Source organism: Crotalus tigris, unplaced genomic scaffold, assembly GCF_016545835.1.
Source record: "Crotalus tigris isolate CLP2741 ecotype Arizona unplaced genomic scaffold, ASM1654583v1 scf7180000017568.12009008, whole genome shotgun sequence".
NCBI lineage: Eukaryota > Metazoa > Chordata > Lepidosauria > Squamata > Viperidae > Crotalus > Crotalus tigris.
Window position 1 is genome coordinate 716,708 of NW_024096478.1, and position 16,933 is coordinate 733,640.

Sequence of the window (16,933 nt, forward strand, 5' to 3'; positions counted from 1 at the left end):
TCTGTTCTCTTTCTCTTGAAAAAGTTATCAGATACCACCTGACTGTTAGTTTTTCATAAAGCCATCATATTTTTCACAATGCCATTGTTTTAGCAAGTCTGTGGATCCTGAAGGATTAGTCTTGTCTCTGCATATACTTTATTGTGTATATGGTTTATGGTTATTTTTTATCCCTGGGAAATGTAACTGTTACATTATGTTCTTGTTTTTAATCTTATTACTGCTTTGGTGGTCTTAAACCTCTCAGAGTCATATATTAATTGGCTGCCATATGAGCTTGGTAAAACTAATTGACTACATGCAAACTATAGTGAAGCAAACTATAGTTCATAGCACAATAAGGCAATTTTCCCCAGTATCATAAAGAGGAAGATTGCCTTATTGGAAGTATGTTACATGTCAATTTCCATAATTCCTAGACAGTATTAACCTGAATCCTCGTAATAATATAATGCAAAAAGGATCAAAGATACTGAAATGTTATTATTATTCATACCTTATTTGTTTTTAGCAAAAGGCAATCACTACATATTGTAGATATTCAAGCTATAGAAGATAAAGTAAAATGACCCTATCTGTGACTCAGTTTAATTACAATAAAATCCAGACCTCTTTACTTGCTACATTTTTTACTGACTAAGATAAAACAATATCTGAGTAGCTAAACAACAAATTGTAAATAATGCCAGACTTTGTTAGTATAAAGTGGAAGCATCAGCTACTTTTATTATTTGTTTTTAGCTGCTTATAATCTAATGGAACCTAGTTTTATAGAGTGCTACAAGCAGAGCAAAACAAGAACTGTAGCTTAAGCAGGTCAATGTGCAGGGGCTGTACTCCATTAGAATCAAAAGATGACAAATAGTTTCTCAGCTATATCCAATTTCTGGATCTTTCAGGAGATGCATCTAGGTATTCAGAGGCTGTCTCTGGATTTGTGTTCAAAGTTACTGATGTAGCTCTGTATATATAGAGGTAAAATGGAATATAAGAATAATAGGGAAGCATCTCTTTGTAGCTCCCAATTAATTCCTGTGCTCTGGTCTATATTGTTACCAAAACTTAAAGAGAATGCCAGGAATGTGGTGTGCTCTTTTTCTTTGGAAGCAGTTCTGTACTTTTCTTCTTTCACAAAAGGAGAAGCAACTCTGTCTGCGATCTTTCCAGAGCTAATTCATGCATAATTAAGATAGTTTGGGTACCCGAAGAGGCTATGGAGGGATCTTTACTTCTGTAGGGCAAAGTATTTGTAGCAATATTCCATGTCAAACTTTTGCTAGGCTCTCTTTGGAATTAATTCATAAAAGATTCCCTTCCCCAGCCATGAAAGACATTTGCTTACCTGGTGACAAGGGACTCACAGAAAGGCTCCTGTGTATGAATTGTCTGCTTCAGTTCAGCATTTAATAGCACATCTGACCCAACCAATCTGCTGATCTAGAAAGAGTTGACTGAATAGCCTGACTCATATATGGAGACAGAGAGAGAGGGAGAGGGAGAGGGAGAGGGAGGAGGGAGGAGGAGGAGGAGGAGGAGGAGGAGGAGGAGAAGAAGAAGAAGAAGAAGAAGAAGAAGAAGAAGAAGAAGAAGAAGAAGAAGAAGAAGAAGAAGAAGAAGAAGAAGAAGAAGAAGAAGAAGAAGAAGAAGACAACAGCAGCAGCAGCAAGGAAGAAGACTCTTTCTACATATCTTTATTCTGGATTCTCTCAGAACATATGCTAAGGCGTTGCTTTATAACTACTAGGCAGATTTCTTCTATGTGGACAATTGAAAAAGGAACAGTGAGGCAAGCCTACTAGGGTTTGCAACATTTATGCCTAATGAATAACTTAATACTGAAATGATAGCTGGGATTGGCCCTTAGTTCTGTGGAGAGTCTTCCACTATCTGTAGACTGAAGAAGAAAAATAAATTATGGCTTACTGAGTTGCAGGGGAAAAACAAAACAAAACTATTGGCTTTCTTCCCCCGTTTTCCGAGTAATCATGTGTCCAAGCAAGCCACATCAAATAATGTTATCATTGCTCAAGCCTCTTCGGTTTAAAGTGTCATTAGTCACTACAGCCAACAAAAGACATCAAACAGATGGGCAGTGACCTACCACAACAAATGAATCATTCTGATCTCTTCTTCAGACACATGCTCTTGCTTCTGTACCTGAGAGCATTCAAAAGACACAGTTTGGGCAGGTAGGAATCGCTTTGGATTTCAGCAAAAGGCAACGCAGAAGATTCTATACAAAGTAAGTGACCATGTGAATATTTATTAGATGCTATACTTACATCAAGGAAATCCAGATTCAGGACCTTTGCTGTTAGCTAAATAGTTGCACTTAGGCCTACGGTATATCTCAGCTACATTAAGTTGCTACAAGAATAAAAGGATATGCTAATATTGTTTGGAAAAAATTCTTTGGTCCAAAATGCTTTGGACAACTTTCAACAAATTTCCATGCCAAAGTTTTTTGGGACAAAGGACAGATATTGCTTCATTAATGGCATAAGAGAAAAGAAGAGGAAAGGTAACATCCATTAGAATCCAAGCTAATTTTCTGTGATGGGATTCTTTTGACCCCCAATAGGTCCTATGTTTCACTCAAAATTGCTCAGGAGGTCTTCCAGCTTTCAACAGAGCTTTTCAAGGCATACAGCAAGAAAACCCAGTGATTCTTTATACATTTTCTCCCTGGCACTGAGCACCCTTAGCTGTAACACTGAAGAAATAAAGGCCAAGGAAATATCTGCAAGGAAAGAAATGGGTTTCTGAATTCTTCCTCCGGAGTCGTGGCATTCTAAGTAACCTCAAAGAAGAAAATCTAATGAATCATTCAGCCCCTGGGACTTCTGGTCAAGAATTGTTGCATTGCAATTTGTGATATGTGACATGGAATCTGGCTCAATGTCCAAAGAAGTTAATCTTTATATGTTTTTCGATTCTTTCTTATTAAACTTCTAGATGACTCTAGGTTGCTATCTGGTGGTTAAACATTTTCTGGGAATACTACGTTATGGTTATTTTATCTCATTGTCAATTTTGTGATAATTGCTAAGGAAAGTGATACTGTTTTGACAGTATTTTGATTTGGAAGGGCTGGGCTTTGAAATATTTTGAAACAGAAAGCGTGATAGAAATCTAAAACAGTTGACTCCCTGTTGACACTCTGCTGTAGTTAATTAAGCCAGATGTTCCCATCACTTTCCTTTGTCTTGTCATCTCCTTCTTGTTTTGTTTTTACATATACCTAAATGTCAGACCACAAAAGCAATACAACTCAGGTTTGTTTAGTGTTTTCTGCAGGTGTGGCTTCCGTAGCACAAAAATCCTGCCCTGAATCACCTCCTACAAAAGCAATTAGCCATTTCCTCCTGCTCCATATTGCAGGAAAATAAGCCCATACAAAAACAACAATCACCTCTGGGCCAAGGCAGGGCATTTAATAGGTTTATTTCACCATGCCATTTTTAGACACCATTCTGTCCCTTTTCCTCTACTTCACTTTTTAGGCCTGCCTGAAAATATAAATAATGGCCAGTTATTTGTGGTCAGCAAATCAGCCACTCAGAATTTATCCTGCACACTGAGACCAGAGCTTGAAACAGGATATATTTCATCTCCAGGTGTTGGTTGCTGTGCTAATCCAGTCAAAAACAACTAATGTGGAGCCCAATGAAAAGAATCACATTTTCCTCTCATCTCCATTTTCAAAAGATAAGATCTGGGATTAGATCTAGTCTTAGATTGTGTTTTTCCCGCACTAAGGACCTCAGACATGTAGAATGGCTGTTATTTGAGCCCAGAGTTTCAAGGCAGCCTGACCTAACTATAGCACTGTTATCATGAGGAAGAGAGGCTAAATCATGTTTGCAGACATCATTCTGCAGATCTGGGGAGATGGAAACAATTAACCATGTATTGTTATAATTGTTATTTCTACAGGGTATTCAAAATCATCCTATCTTATCCCTGCTGTGTCACTATCCAGGAAGAACAGACAATTATCACACGAACTTCCGCTCTGGTAACAGCTGATATAAGGCTGCACACTGTTCTTCTTCCTTTTTAATTCTACCTTGATGGACTTGGCTGTTCACTGGGCAAAATAAAATTAAGTTGATTGGAAGACAGGGCAGTACTGAACCGGTGGAGAAGATACTCCTGATATTCCTTTTCAACTACTTTTACACATTGTAAAATTGGTTGCAGATAACCCAATGTCTAAAACATTCTCTTACTTTAATACATAAAAAACCATCAAAGTGTAACATGAGGGTACACATTCCAGACAAAGGCTGGATTCAAGCAACACAATAAACATCAATACAAAAGAAACAGTGCATATGATGACTTAGTGTAATATGCGAACCCAGTCAATGAGTTGTCCCAAACCATTCTCTAACAAGTGGAACGTGCAGCTCAAGCTATGACTTTTAGACACAAAGCAGTTGTACTTTTTTGGTGACATGTACAAAACAGCCCCAAATTTCTTTTGCCAAGGAACGTGGAAAGCTCTCTGAGGATACAAGAAGCACAGGGTATGGTCAGGGATGGAGGGAATGGGGATCTGCAAGCCCAATGTATCTGCAATTTTTATTATTTTAAATGCTGAAAATGATTTCAGAATTAAGAATGGCAAGTGACGGTGAAGAACTGCTAAGGCATTGCAGAATTCCAATCTATGGCTGTCAAATGATGATGATGATGATGATAGTAATAATAATAATAATAGCACTATTAGAAGGATTAATTCAGAATTTTGCAATAAATACAGTGAGAAAAAGGTACATATGCAGTGTTTGTTATAGTACTGATAATTTTCACTTGTTTCATTTCACTCACCAGTCCTTTCATCTTTATTTCACAGTGGATACTTCTTCTTTGTAATCTATAATGGGATAGGAATAAATATATCTCCTGAAATAATTTTCTTATAAGAAGGTAGTTCCTTTGCAGAACACAATTGCAACAGATAGGAAATGGAATTCTGTGGCTTGTTGATAGAGTATGGGGCAGTGACTTTCTCTCAGCACAAAATACTCATAGAAATGCTTAGGAGAGTACAAATGGAAGAGGAGATGCAGTACACATGATTTTCCAGAGGAAACGATGGGATATAATCCAAAAATATAAATAAAAATGATTGTATGGACTATGAATTACTTTTCTGGTACTATACTGAGATCAATACTAGAGCACAAAAGCTTATACTCAGGCTAATATTTAGTCATGTTATGCTTAATATTTTGGCTGAAAAAATATCAATAGACATATGATATCAATTGAAAAATTCCATTTTAACTTTTTAAAATTTAATTTTATTATTTTCCTGAAGTACAATATTTTTCTCTACTCTGGGCACATTCCATGAATGCCAAACTGTCTGTTCCTCTTTTCCCAAGCTAATTCCTTGTTAAATGTCTATGGCAGGGGTAGGCAATCTTGGCTCTTTTACGACTCGTGGACTTCAACTCCCAGAATTCCTCAGCCAGCCATGCTGGCTCAGGAATTCTGGGAGTTGAAATCCACGAGTCATAAAAGAGTCAAGGTTGCCTACCCCTGGCCTATGGAGCTTCTCAGTCATCCAGGTCAATGGTTGTTCCAAAGGTGCTTTTTCAAGAGGCAAATTAACTTTCTTGTTTTTCTTTGAAGACATTTTGCTTCTCATCCAAGATGTTTCTTCAGCTCCCCACCATCCAGTCAGACCTGAAGAAGCTTCTTGGCTGAGAAGTAAAACGTCTTCAAAGAAAAACAGAAAGTCCAGTTGCCTCTTGAAAAAGCATCTTTGCGTTAATTCCTTTTCTTTTTTTTTTTTAAATAATGAAAATACAGTATGGGAAGGAAGGTTCAGGAAAAGATTTCTATTTGGCAAATTAACCGGGGAAAATCTGTATTTATGAATGAGAATGGCAATTATATTTACAAAAAATTGGCTCGGCGTTGAATTTTTACAAACTAGTTGTTTACATGAAGATTGCGTTTTCTCAATTTCTTAGAGTAGGTTGTGGAAGCTGCAGTGACACCCCCCCCCCATTCTCTTGACCAAAACAAACACTCACAAACACCTCCAGAAAAAGCAAAGGAGTAAATGAAGGGTTTTCAGTATTCTAACACCGGACAACAAAATTATAAGCTTGAGTTGCCAGTACTTTTAGTTCTGGGTCCTTTTTGTAATTAAATCCTGTAAATGGATGCAATGCACCTTGTCACTTATGAAATAGGCTGTTCTGTAAATAGAAATTCCCTCCTGGGATTCTATGCTGTGTTCGATTCCCCACCTCCTGTAGCAAGTTATATATAGTCGTATTTAGAAACAAATATAAGACCGTAATGGCAAAAATGGAACAGGATAATGGGAAAGGGCTATGCATGCGTGCCTTTGAACTTTTCTTCTTTTGCTAAAGGAATCAGGCTAGAAACTGGGAGGCCGTGAGTTGTAGACCAGCCTTTGGAAGTCCTTGGGCTAATCCACCTCTCTCAGCCCCAGGAGGGAGGTAACGGCAATCCACTTCTGAAATCTTGCCAAGAAAACTGCAAGGAGCCTGTCCAGGCAGTTGCCAGGAGTCTACTAGAGTCAACTGACTTAAGGGCACAAAAACAAAAACATGCAAGCTGTATGTTGGATCATCTTTGCAGGTAATATTTAGCTGGCTAGTTGTCCTCTTTCTCACTAGCCGAGAGAAGGAAAGCTCTGCACATTACTGTGTACTTGTGACCTTAAACACAAACCATCGAAGTGACCCCTTCTTTTGCTATGTCAAATATGATGATGTGGAGGCTGTTTTCCCACCTCTCCTAAGTTTTGACAGTTGTCATAGTTCCGACAGATGAAATTCTTCAAAAGAACTTCGAGGCATTGTTTACCTTAAAGAATCTTTTATTCGAGAATCAAAGTATCAGCACTACCTAGTTGAAACCAGAAACTAAATTCCCCTCCCCTGGATACAAAGTAACAAAGTGCAATTCCCACCTCCAATAAACAGTCATAAATCACATTCCCCAATTAGCTTGAAGCGCGGGCTTTCTCCCCAGTTCTCCAGTCCGCCAAAGCACTATCAGGTCTGGGCCCAATGTCCTTGGGTTCCCACGGCTCAGTTATTATTGTTATGACTAGCTGGACTCTCATCCCTACTCCCCCTTCCAGCAGCAACTAATTCTAAAAGCAATAGAGAAAATGGCTGCATTTCCATCTGTTGTCAAAGCAAGAACATCCGATGTTAGCAGTGTGGACAACAGTATGATTGGTCAAAACAAGTTCTATTTGTGGGTTGTGATCTAAACACAAACCTTTGTATTTCTAGATTTAAATGTTCAAATGATTGCATTTTTTAGTTTATTTTTGCTTTTTGCAATAGAATCCCAAGGAGATCATATATCATATATAATAATGGGCTTATTATATTTATATTTTGATGTTTGGTCTGGCAAGTCTAGGTAAATCCATGCAGAGAGAGAATGATAGAGGTTGACATACTTGTACAACACATATATGCAGTGAATTTATTGTATTCAATGCATACATTTGTTGTACAAATATCTTCATGTTCCCACTAAAGCAAGAAAAGTTACACATAGTACAGTATGAAATTTTATTACAAAGTCTTCTGAAAATTAAGCATAACCATTTCAGTGAACATCTACAGTCTAATATTGGTGTCTGTTATCTTTCTAACTATTCAGTAGTTATTTGCAGTTTTGATTCCCAATGTTGAGGGGTTGTGGGGAAGAGGTTCTCAGTTAACTGGTCTCCTTCTTCCACATTGCTACTGCTGAAATGTGTTGTCCATTTGCTTCCCTCATTCTGAATTCAATAAAATATAAAATCATAAAATATATCCCCTTTATTTTTTGTTCTCTTACTGGAGGGCAGAAAATCAAAGAGGAACATGAAAGAGAAGGAATATCGGCATAGGAAGCTAAATGTGCTAAAGCACCAAGAGAAAATAAACTAGCTTTTGTTTAATGGCAGTGAGACAGAAACAGTAGGAGCAGAGCAAGTGTCTTGATCATGGATACACACTTCAGCCTTTTCTGATAGACAGAAAAGACTGGTGGCTTACAGTGGTTATAGTACTTGCCTGCAGCTTCATCCTGTAATTTGGGATCAGTTAAACACATATTCAAAACAATATGTTTACTTTAAGGCCTTCAATTATAAATGCTAACTGGCCCAAAAAGGTTAGCCTTCAAAGAATGAGAAATGAGGATGGGAGTGGGGAGGTGAGATGAACTAAATTTATCTTCTTGATTGCAGTTTTGAGAAATCTAATTAAGGACTTTTTGAAATATGTGCATTAATTTAGACAGAAGATAGAAAATATGCAGTCCTAAAATTGGTCTTCCGCTACAATTACACCTGTTGAACCCAGAATTCTAAATCCAGTTCTCAGAAACCAAATTATGCCCAAGATTAATGAGGTAAATAGGAAAACATTTATAATACATTTTGAGTTGCATTATTCATTCCAGACATATATGTTTCAGCTTCCATGTAACCCTCACCTCTTCATGAACTAATACCCATCTGTATTACAATATCTCATGAGATTACCAGAAATACTAGGCTTTGGGGTGTATGTCTCATTTATTTATGAATTATTGCATATATAGACTGTCACTATACATAATATGGCAGGTTGTTCCTGATATGCTTCTTCCCACCCCCATATTCCTATCCTGTAATACCAGCTGTTGTAATAACTATGTTCCCTGTGCATTTGTTCAATGTCATGTAATATTTTATGTGGTTGTTTTTACTATCAAGGTTGTTTATGTTGGGGAGGACCAAAAATATACTGAACAATTTACACATGTTCAAAATTGAGACCAGTATGATACAGGTTATTGTCTCTCTGAAGATGCTTAACTATTTATAGAGGGCATGTAACTACTTCTGATGTGTTTTACTTTCTAACTCCCAAGACTTTTTAATAAATTGATATTATTTTATGGATCAGCAAATCCAACTAGCTTTTACTGAGTCAGACTGACTGACTGAATAATACTATTTCCTATTTCCCAGCCTAAAACTTTGAAGGTAGGGAAGGCTGACTAAGAGAGGCTGTCTAGGCATTTTCCTAAATTCACTTGACACTTCCAAACTGAATCTGCATACAGCCATCAGAAAATGTGCTATACTACTTAGACACCATATTTATTAACTCCTAGAAAATAGCAACTAATTAACTGGAATAGAGGCAGCAAAAAGCTGAATGTGTTGATCGTACAGACTAAGAATATTTAGAGCAGTGGTCCCCAACCTTTACTGCTTGGCACCCTGGGGGGGAGGGGAACTGGCCTGTGCAAATAATGGGCTGGTGATGTGTGTGTGTGTGTGTGTGTGTGTGTGTGTGTGCATGAGCACCGGCCCATTGCTTGCACAACTTGACTGCACATGCGCACACACTAGCCATTTGTGTAACCTGAGCTGTGCACACGTGAGTGTGCCAATCCATTGCTCGCATAAGTTGAGCTGCACACACAAGCATGCAAGTTGAATTACGTGAATGTGCGTTGGCTCATCACTTATGCAAGTTGAACTGCACACATGCGTGCATGTGCATCGACCAGCCACTTTCGCGGCTAGTAGTGGGCCGGAGCCCGGGGGTTGGAGACCCTTGATTTAAAGTATAGGGTGAGGCTTGGAATAACTATTCTCACCTTGTTAGGCCACCAATGCTGTTCTGGTCTAAATTCTAGACTGAAATGTACTGAAATAGGTCCACCTATTGAGAATGAGTTGAGAGGTTTTCAGCATGCGAATGCTGAAAAATGGTGTTTCATACTTTGATTAAAACCTTAAGGGCATCCAGTTGCTGATGTAACTTCAGGAAATACAAAATCTAAAACTGGAATCTTATATCAAGAACCAGAACAAATGACACGGGAAAGTTCAATTCATGGAAAGATGACATTAACTGACTGCTCATTGACATTTTTAGGCATCAGCAAATTGAAAAGGACTGGAATTTGATGCTTTCAGTCAGAAAATCCTATGGCTTACTATTCAGAACACACACACACACACATAAAGATGGAGGAGCATTGGAATATAAAAATGGAAATGTTAAGGAGAAATAATGAAAGATAGACAATGAAGATACTGAAATGGTAGATAACTTCTGGTTTTTGGAATCAAGCAAAAATGTAAAGGTAAAAGCAATCAATGAATTTGCTGCAGATTAATGTTTGGTACAGCAGCCACAAAGGCCGTGGAAAAGAGGTTACAATATGCCTATATTTACAAAGATTAGAATAGTTCAGATAATAGTATTCTCTGTGACCCTCTAGGGAAGCAAAAGTTGGATTTGGAAGAAGCAGGATAGAAAGAGTATTGACATGTCTGAAATAAGGTGTCGAGAATACCATGGATAGCCAAAAAAACAAAATGACAACAAGAAGAACAAATGGCTCATTAAACAATTCAGAGTTCTCATTCAAAGCACAAATGACAAATTATTATTATTATTATTATTATTATTATTGTTGTTGTTGTTGTTGTTGTTGTTGTTGTTGTTGTTGCATTTTATTTTTCTTATTATGGGTGCAATTCCCAAGATGGCTTTTGAATCCATTTTACAACAACTATCCTATTACTCTTGCTACAACTGGCCTGCACAATTGGTACCAGAAGGAAGGAGCCATGAGGCGGACCAACAGGATTTTCTTTCTCTGAGACTATTACCCATTAAGAGAAGTTCTTAAAATATATGTTAGTTCTCTTGCCAGACATAACAAGGACAGTCTTAAATGAGCATGTAAGGAGTAGGCAGAAAAAGAAACACTGCAGTGTCATACATAAGAATTAATAGATAAGCATGCATCTCCAGCTTTTATGATATTTATCATAATTTACTTTAAATATACTTTTCAGTGATTATCTTAGGGACATGCAAGAGTTGGTGAATAATTGGTTATTCATTATCCTTTGAATTTAATTATTACAGTGGAAGGGGGCTTCCTTCAAGAGGATGCAAAGTCAACTTTCAATTGAAATTATTTTGGCGTATTACTGGGATTTCTCCAATAATATGCAAATCATTTCAAAAAGAATACTTTGGTTACTAAATGAATGGTCTTAAGTCAACAACTACCTGTATTTATCAAGATGATGAATCCACAACAGCAGCTTCAGGACCCTCCCTAGCCTAGCATCCTTTACTTGGATGGATAATAGAACATTGACATAACATGCTTTCCGTGACTCATTCTTCTGATGAGTCGAACTGATATGTTAATTTCCCAGATGTTATCCAAGGCAATTCCTTACAAAACCTACAAGTAGACAAAACGCTATAACTGAAACTTATAGCTGAGATTTATGAGCTTAATTAATGCTCAGGAATGCAGTTTACATAAAGGTAATTCTTGGAATTGTTATGAAGTTACTGTACCCAGACTAATACTTATGCATTCAACATTGCTAATTCCAGCCCTTGCAAAAATATCAAGTGGAAAAAATGGGGGCAACCCTAATTAATAAATGTTACTATACAAGTTAAAAACGGTGTTTTCAGGATATAACTGGAAAGTTCAATTCTTTGAGTTTTACTTTATCACTCAGGACAGGCTTCCCCAACAAATTCACAAAACAAGGATAGCAAAATCAGATGAAATTGGGAAATTAAATAAAGCCTGCACTTTAAAAAAAACAGTATACGAATTATACAGTAGAAATGAAAAACCATTACATTTAAATTGCTTATTAAAATATGTTTTCTAAGTGATGCAGGATTTACATGAAACACTCACAGGTGAATGCTATTCATTTCCTCCTACCATTTTCACTTTGATACGTATTTACCCACCTGATTTCATTGTTCACTTGTTACTTTATGATAATATTAATTATCAATTAACCACCAAGCTAGATTCAAGGATTTACTTCTGATCGATAAGCTCATATGCAATTTGGGACTAGGAGACATGGGCTCACTTTCTATGCACTGATGGTTGATTGTTAAGAACCTCTAATGAAATCTTGCCTTGTTCACCGCCAAACAATAAAGTATAAATTTGTGTTTGCTTACATGCAGGTCTTCTCTGCAGTAGTACCTGTATTCTAGAATGTTCCCTCCACTGAAATCCAGAAGGTCTTAGCCTCTTCTTTCAGTGTTGTCTTTGTCTTTCAATTTGTGAATTTGCTTGGTTCTGTCTTCTTTGCCACACACTGCTTTTTAAATTATTCTGTAGGAGTTGATGAGGCTGAGCTCAAGGGCAGTATCAAATGGGTCATCAGTTTGGAACCTAAGTTCAGCCACCCATGAACTCCATTCACTGTTATCTAGTGCCAATTTTCCTTGACTGTTAGTAGTTCAGATTCTTACGTATAGGTAGCATGAAATAAATTGTAGTACTTTTGAACTCTGTCCTGATTCCTGTTTTCTTGTACCTGACATATTGTATCTTATATGTTATTTTTAGCGTTTTATCATTGTATTTGAATACCTTTTAATTGTGTACTAGTAAACCACCTGGTTTCATAGGAAGCAATTCATTAAAGTAAATAAATGAACAAAATAATGTTCCTCTCCCAAAGCCTGTGCCATTACACATGTCTTCATATTTTGGGTAAACATAAGATTCTTTGTAGTTTTTACACATGGAAAAAAAACACTATGGCCTATATACTCCTCAGATATCACTGAGGACAAAGAAACACTGCTATCTGTATTACAATTTCAGTTCTGGATATTATGAAAGAAATAGCCCAGTTTCCACCCATGAAGAATCTGAGTAGATAGTTCAACCCGCTCTATAAGTAGCCTTATCCTTGTGAGAGAAAAACACACACCCTATAAGTAGCCTTATCCATGTGAAATGAAAAAAAATTGTTTGAGTTAAATATGTAATTAAAGTTGGTTTAATTAAGAATGCAGTGGGCGGGTGCTTTTGACTGAGGTCTCCAATCTCAAAGCAGGAAGTATCAAATCCTTAGATTCTTCCCTCTGGCCTCTTCCACTTGCTTCCGAAACTGTTTATTAACATTTATGACACCAGGAAGGCCCAGTACATGTTATAAAGACTGGAGAGAAGTCATTATCAGATGGGCTTGGATTTAGGAGAGCTGCTGTAGATAGGTTCCTCCTTCTTGGCTTTGATTCCCTTACAATTCTTACAACTGGAGGGTGATAGATAATTGGGGGTTGGGCAAGTTCAGGAAAGGGATGTGGAACCTTTTGCTTGCTGTCACCTTCTAGTCTACTGCATGCACATAATTAGAGCACTCAGACCTTCTTCCAGTATTGAAGTCTTCTGTGGAATGCCTTAGATGACTTTGCCCACACCAAGGGAGGAAATCTAATGCAATAGTATATATATATACCAAGATGTACTTACCGTCATATAACTTTTCTTTTGAAATTATTGAAGTTTTCTGCCATGTTTTTTTTTATTAGAAAAAGAGATCGTAAAGGAAATAAAGGGCTAAAGGAAGCTTAGAATGGAGGCACAAATGCTTCTCTGATTCTGTTTGGGTCACTTACAATGGTTTGAATCCTCCTGAGCAAAATAACATCGAAACAAACAATCCTTATGAGAATCATTTCCCCTCTATCTCTTTTCCCACTTAAAATGGCTTCATGACTGCTTTTCTATCCATGAAGTAAAAGATATTCCCCCATAAGTAGAAGAATAGATATATGTGGGGAAGGGGGGGGGATAAGTAACCCATCTCTATTATTTTTATCTTACACCCCAAAAATTTAAGCTTCAATATGACATTTTTTTCAGTATTAATTGCCTTGAGACATACATTGTACCACTCTTTCATACCTAGAATAGTATGGAACTTCCAGATATGATGTTTTCCCCATAAATCTTACCCAATGATCACACATTATACAGTATTTCCCTTGAAGTCATTAGTCAGGATCTGCTAGAAATGTGGTTTCAGCAGAAATGGAATCAGAGTTTGATTTCTGCTTGTCGAGCAGTTAAGACACCAGAGTTGTGTGCATCATTCAGCAAAGCAAAATTTACCCCAGGCATCAAATTCATACCAACAAATATTATGTTGGTAATAATTCTACAACAGATTTCATTGATTGTAGGGACTTCAGTCATCTAGTGATCCTTGAGTGCAAGCACCCATCCCTTCTTTCTTTTGCTGTATTTTAAAAGTAAAAATAATACAGTGAGCATATGTCCCTATGGCTTTATACAAAGACAGGGAAAAGAAAGCATGCTCCAGCAAACTGTTTCAGCCCTGGAGAGCTCTGGCAAACATATGCCAACACAGGTACTAATAACATGCTTGGTTCCCTGATCTGGGGTAAGGTCAGTTACAGCACTATCTCAAAATAGTCCATGAAAACAGTATTGCTTTTGATTCATAAGCCAAAACAAACAAACAATCCATTACTGGATATCTGAGAGTCATCAGGCACTAGAATAACACTGGATTTTTTTTTCTAGGTTTAGAGCAAATGTAATTGGACCATATCATTATTTTCACTGCTACCCATGTTGCTGTAAGCCAGAGTATTACAAAAGCAGTGAGAGGTATAAACTTTAAAAGGAACATGTGAATGCAATGTTCAAGGAAACATTTTTTGCTTTATATCAAGATGGTGAGATAGGTTCCATTAGACCCATGTGATTCAGAACACAGCAGATCACAAGTAGAAACAAATGGAAAGACACGTTGTACACACTCTTAAAAGTATGCATGCAATTCCAAGCCAGCACCACCACCACCACCACCATGTTAACTGTTTCACCTGCTCTAAAGTATCAACACTTGGAGAGAAACAGCAGAACATTTTGATTGACCAGGAAGCCTGCAGAGGGTTCTCAACCTCTCCTGAGCCATTTGTCCCAATTGTTTGATGTGGAAAAAAAAAACTTAAGGAAAGGAAGAAGGTAAACTGACTTCCAATGTGGGAACCCCATTACTTTACAAATTTCTTACAGTGGGGAATTTAGCAAAAGAAAAGCAAACAAGTAGGCAAAATCCTTTGCACCGCTTAGGATGGCCTAGATGGTTTGAAAGTCTTCGTATAATTAAAGACAGGTAAAAAGATAACTTATATCTAGGATCACTTTTGTCATTCTTGCTAATGCAGAAGCTAGAGAATTGGCATCTAAGCAAACCTAATCTTTCTTCTTAGAACATTCCCATGATTTCCTCACCAGTATTCAAGGGTGGACCCATCACTAATAAAAGTACAGAGATGGGGAAGGTGGATGCCTTTCTGAGTTCTGGATCATTAGTCTTTCAGATTGTCCCTGGGCACACATAGGAAAAGAAGGAGCCCTTGACTAAGTCTCTAATTTTGTAGCCTGGGTGGATTCTCAATAGAGAAGGAAGTCATTTTTAGATTATCTGTCTTTTACAGTTCTCAGTAATCTATACAAGACGTATCAGGCTTTCTGTCTCTTCCTGCTTGCTCAAGCATTCCTGGCCATCTCTGGGTAATATTATCTTACCTGCTAGAAGGCAGTTCAGCTGACAGAGCTGAAGCTTTTGCTGTCTGGATTAGGAAGCAAAGCTTGGGTGATCCGAGCAGCAAAAGAGAAGGGTGCCAACACAGCTGCAGGTTTCTTTCCCTCGACTCTGATGCCTGTAGAGTTTCACTCAGAGGCTGCCTGTGCTTTCCGTCTTCTCCTCTCCCTGTTACCGAGGAGAACAAACGTGACAGGCCACAATGTGCATATCAGAGCTTGAATGGTGTCCACTCCAGCAAAGGCTCTGTTGGATAAGAAAAGTCCTGTGGTTACACTTCATGCCTCAGAGATCCTGCTAGATGATGCAGGGAAAAGAAACCGTTTCCACCTAAAACCACAAGTTGACAAAGAGCAGAAAAGAAGTGACAGGAGAGGAGGGAGGAGACCTGAAACAGCCCCCGGTAAATAAGAAAAGGCAAATCGTCTGAGTGACTAGCAGTCCTTGGCAGGCAGTAGCTGCTGCAGCAGCTCAGTGCTCAAATGAACCACCCTCCAATGGGCTCCTTCTAGGCTGATAATTGAATCAGATGGACTATTCAGCTGAGCTGCAGAGATATTTTCAGACTCTCACTTCTAAGGAAAGAGTGGACTGCTCACCCGTTGGACTTCAAGTGTTTCCCATCATTTTCTCTCTCTCCAAAGTGTTGTAGTATTAGGGCAAAATTAGGCAGAATGATGGCAGACCTATTTTTTTAAAAAATCCCAGTCTGTCTGGTCATATACAAAATGATATGTAAGTGAGATGGCATCTGATTTTAAAAGAAAAGGGGTGAAAGGCATCAAGTCCTCTCTTTCCCTCTGCCTCATCTCATCTCCTAGGGTCCTTTTGTCTTAACAGAAAATAATAGCAAAAGAGCTGAGCTGAGGGGGAAGAGGGTCCAGCGAACTTATGGGAAGCAGCCATTTACAAATTAAAACCAGGACCAGCTTCACAAGGCTAACACTATTATAAAATGAGGAGTTTCGAGAAGTCATCTTTATTTGATGTATGACAATCACCTTTCTCCCTCTTTTTTCTTTTTGTGATTAGCTACTCTGAGTATTTAGATGAGAAGAAAGGCAGGGGATCCATTTAAAAGTATTGTAGGTATCCTGATGAGAGCATAATATTTACTTATTAATTTATTTGTTCGTTTATGAAAACGTCTAGGGCCATCAAACTCAGTGACTAGCTTACAAGGATAAAAACCCAATATAAAAACAATAAAACAGCAATACACCCCCTCCCCAAATATATTTCTGACCTTTGGGAAAGATGTCCCTCAGGACATTACCCCCACTCCTCTTTTTCTTCTAGTCTAAATTTAATTGCTGTAGAGGAGATTGACAGGGAGATTGACAGGGGCAAAGCAGGAAGCAGTAGTGGCTTCCACTTTGTCTGTTCCCTTTTGTCAAGCCCACCCATTTGTTTGCGTTCTCTCTCTGAACCAATGGCAAAAGGAAGCTCCTTCAGAGTCTGTAACTCTGCTGATCAAAAATGGAACTTAGTAAG

The 16,933-nt window shown here is 37.9% G+C and overlaps 2 long non-coding RNA genes across 2 annotated transcripts; one reads left to right on the top strand and one right to left on the bottom strand.

Annotated features, from left to right (window-relative positions):
- The first annotated feature begins 2,101 nt into the window (after positions 1 to 2,101).
- LOC120311664 lies at positions 2,102 to 2,964 on the top strand. The gene is made up of 2 exons (XR_005557692.1): positions 2,102 to 2,242; positions 2,582 to 2,964. It is a non-coding gene; the product is annotated as an uncharacterized LOC120311664 (long non-coding RNA).
- On the bottom strand, positions 2,145 to 15,891 carry LOC120311666. Its single transcript, XR_005557693.1, has 3 exons — positions 15,424 to 15,891; positions 4,837 to 4,882; positions 2,145 to 2,157 (listed from the first exon to the last, which is right to left on the bottom strand). It is a non-coding gene; the product is annotated as an uncharacterized LOC120311666 (long non-coding RNA).
- Positions 15,892 to 16,933: the final 1,042 nt, after the last annotated feature.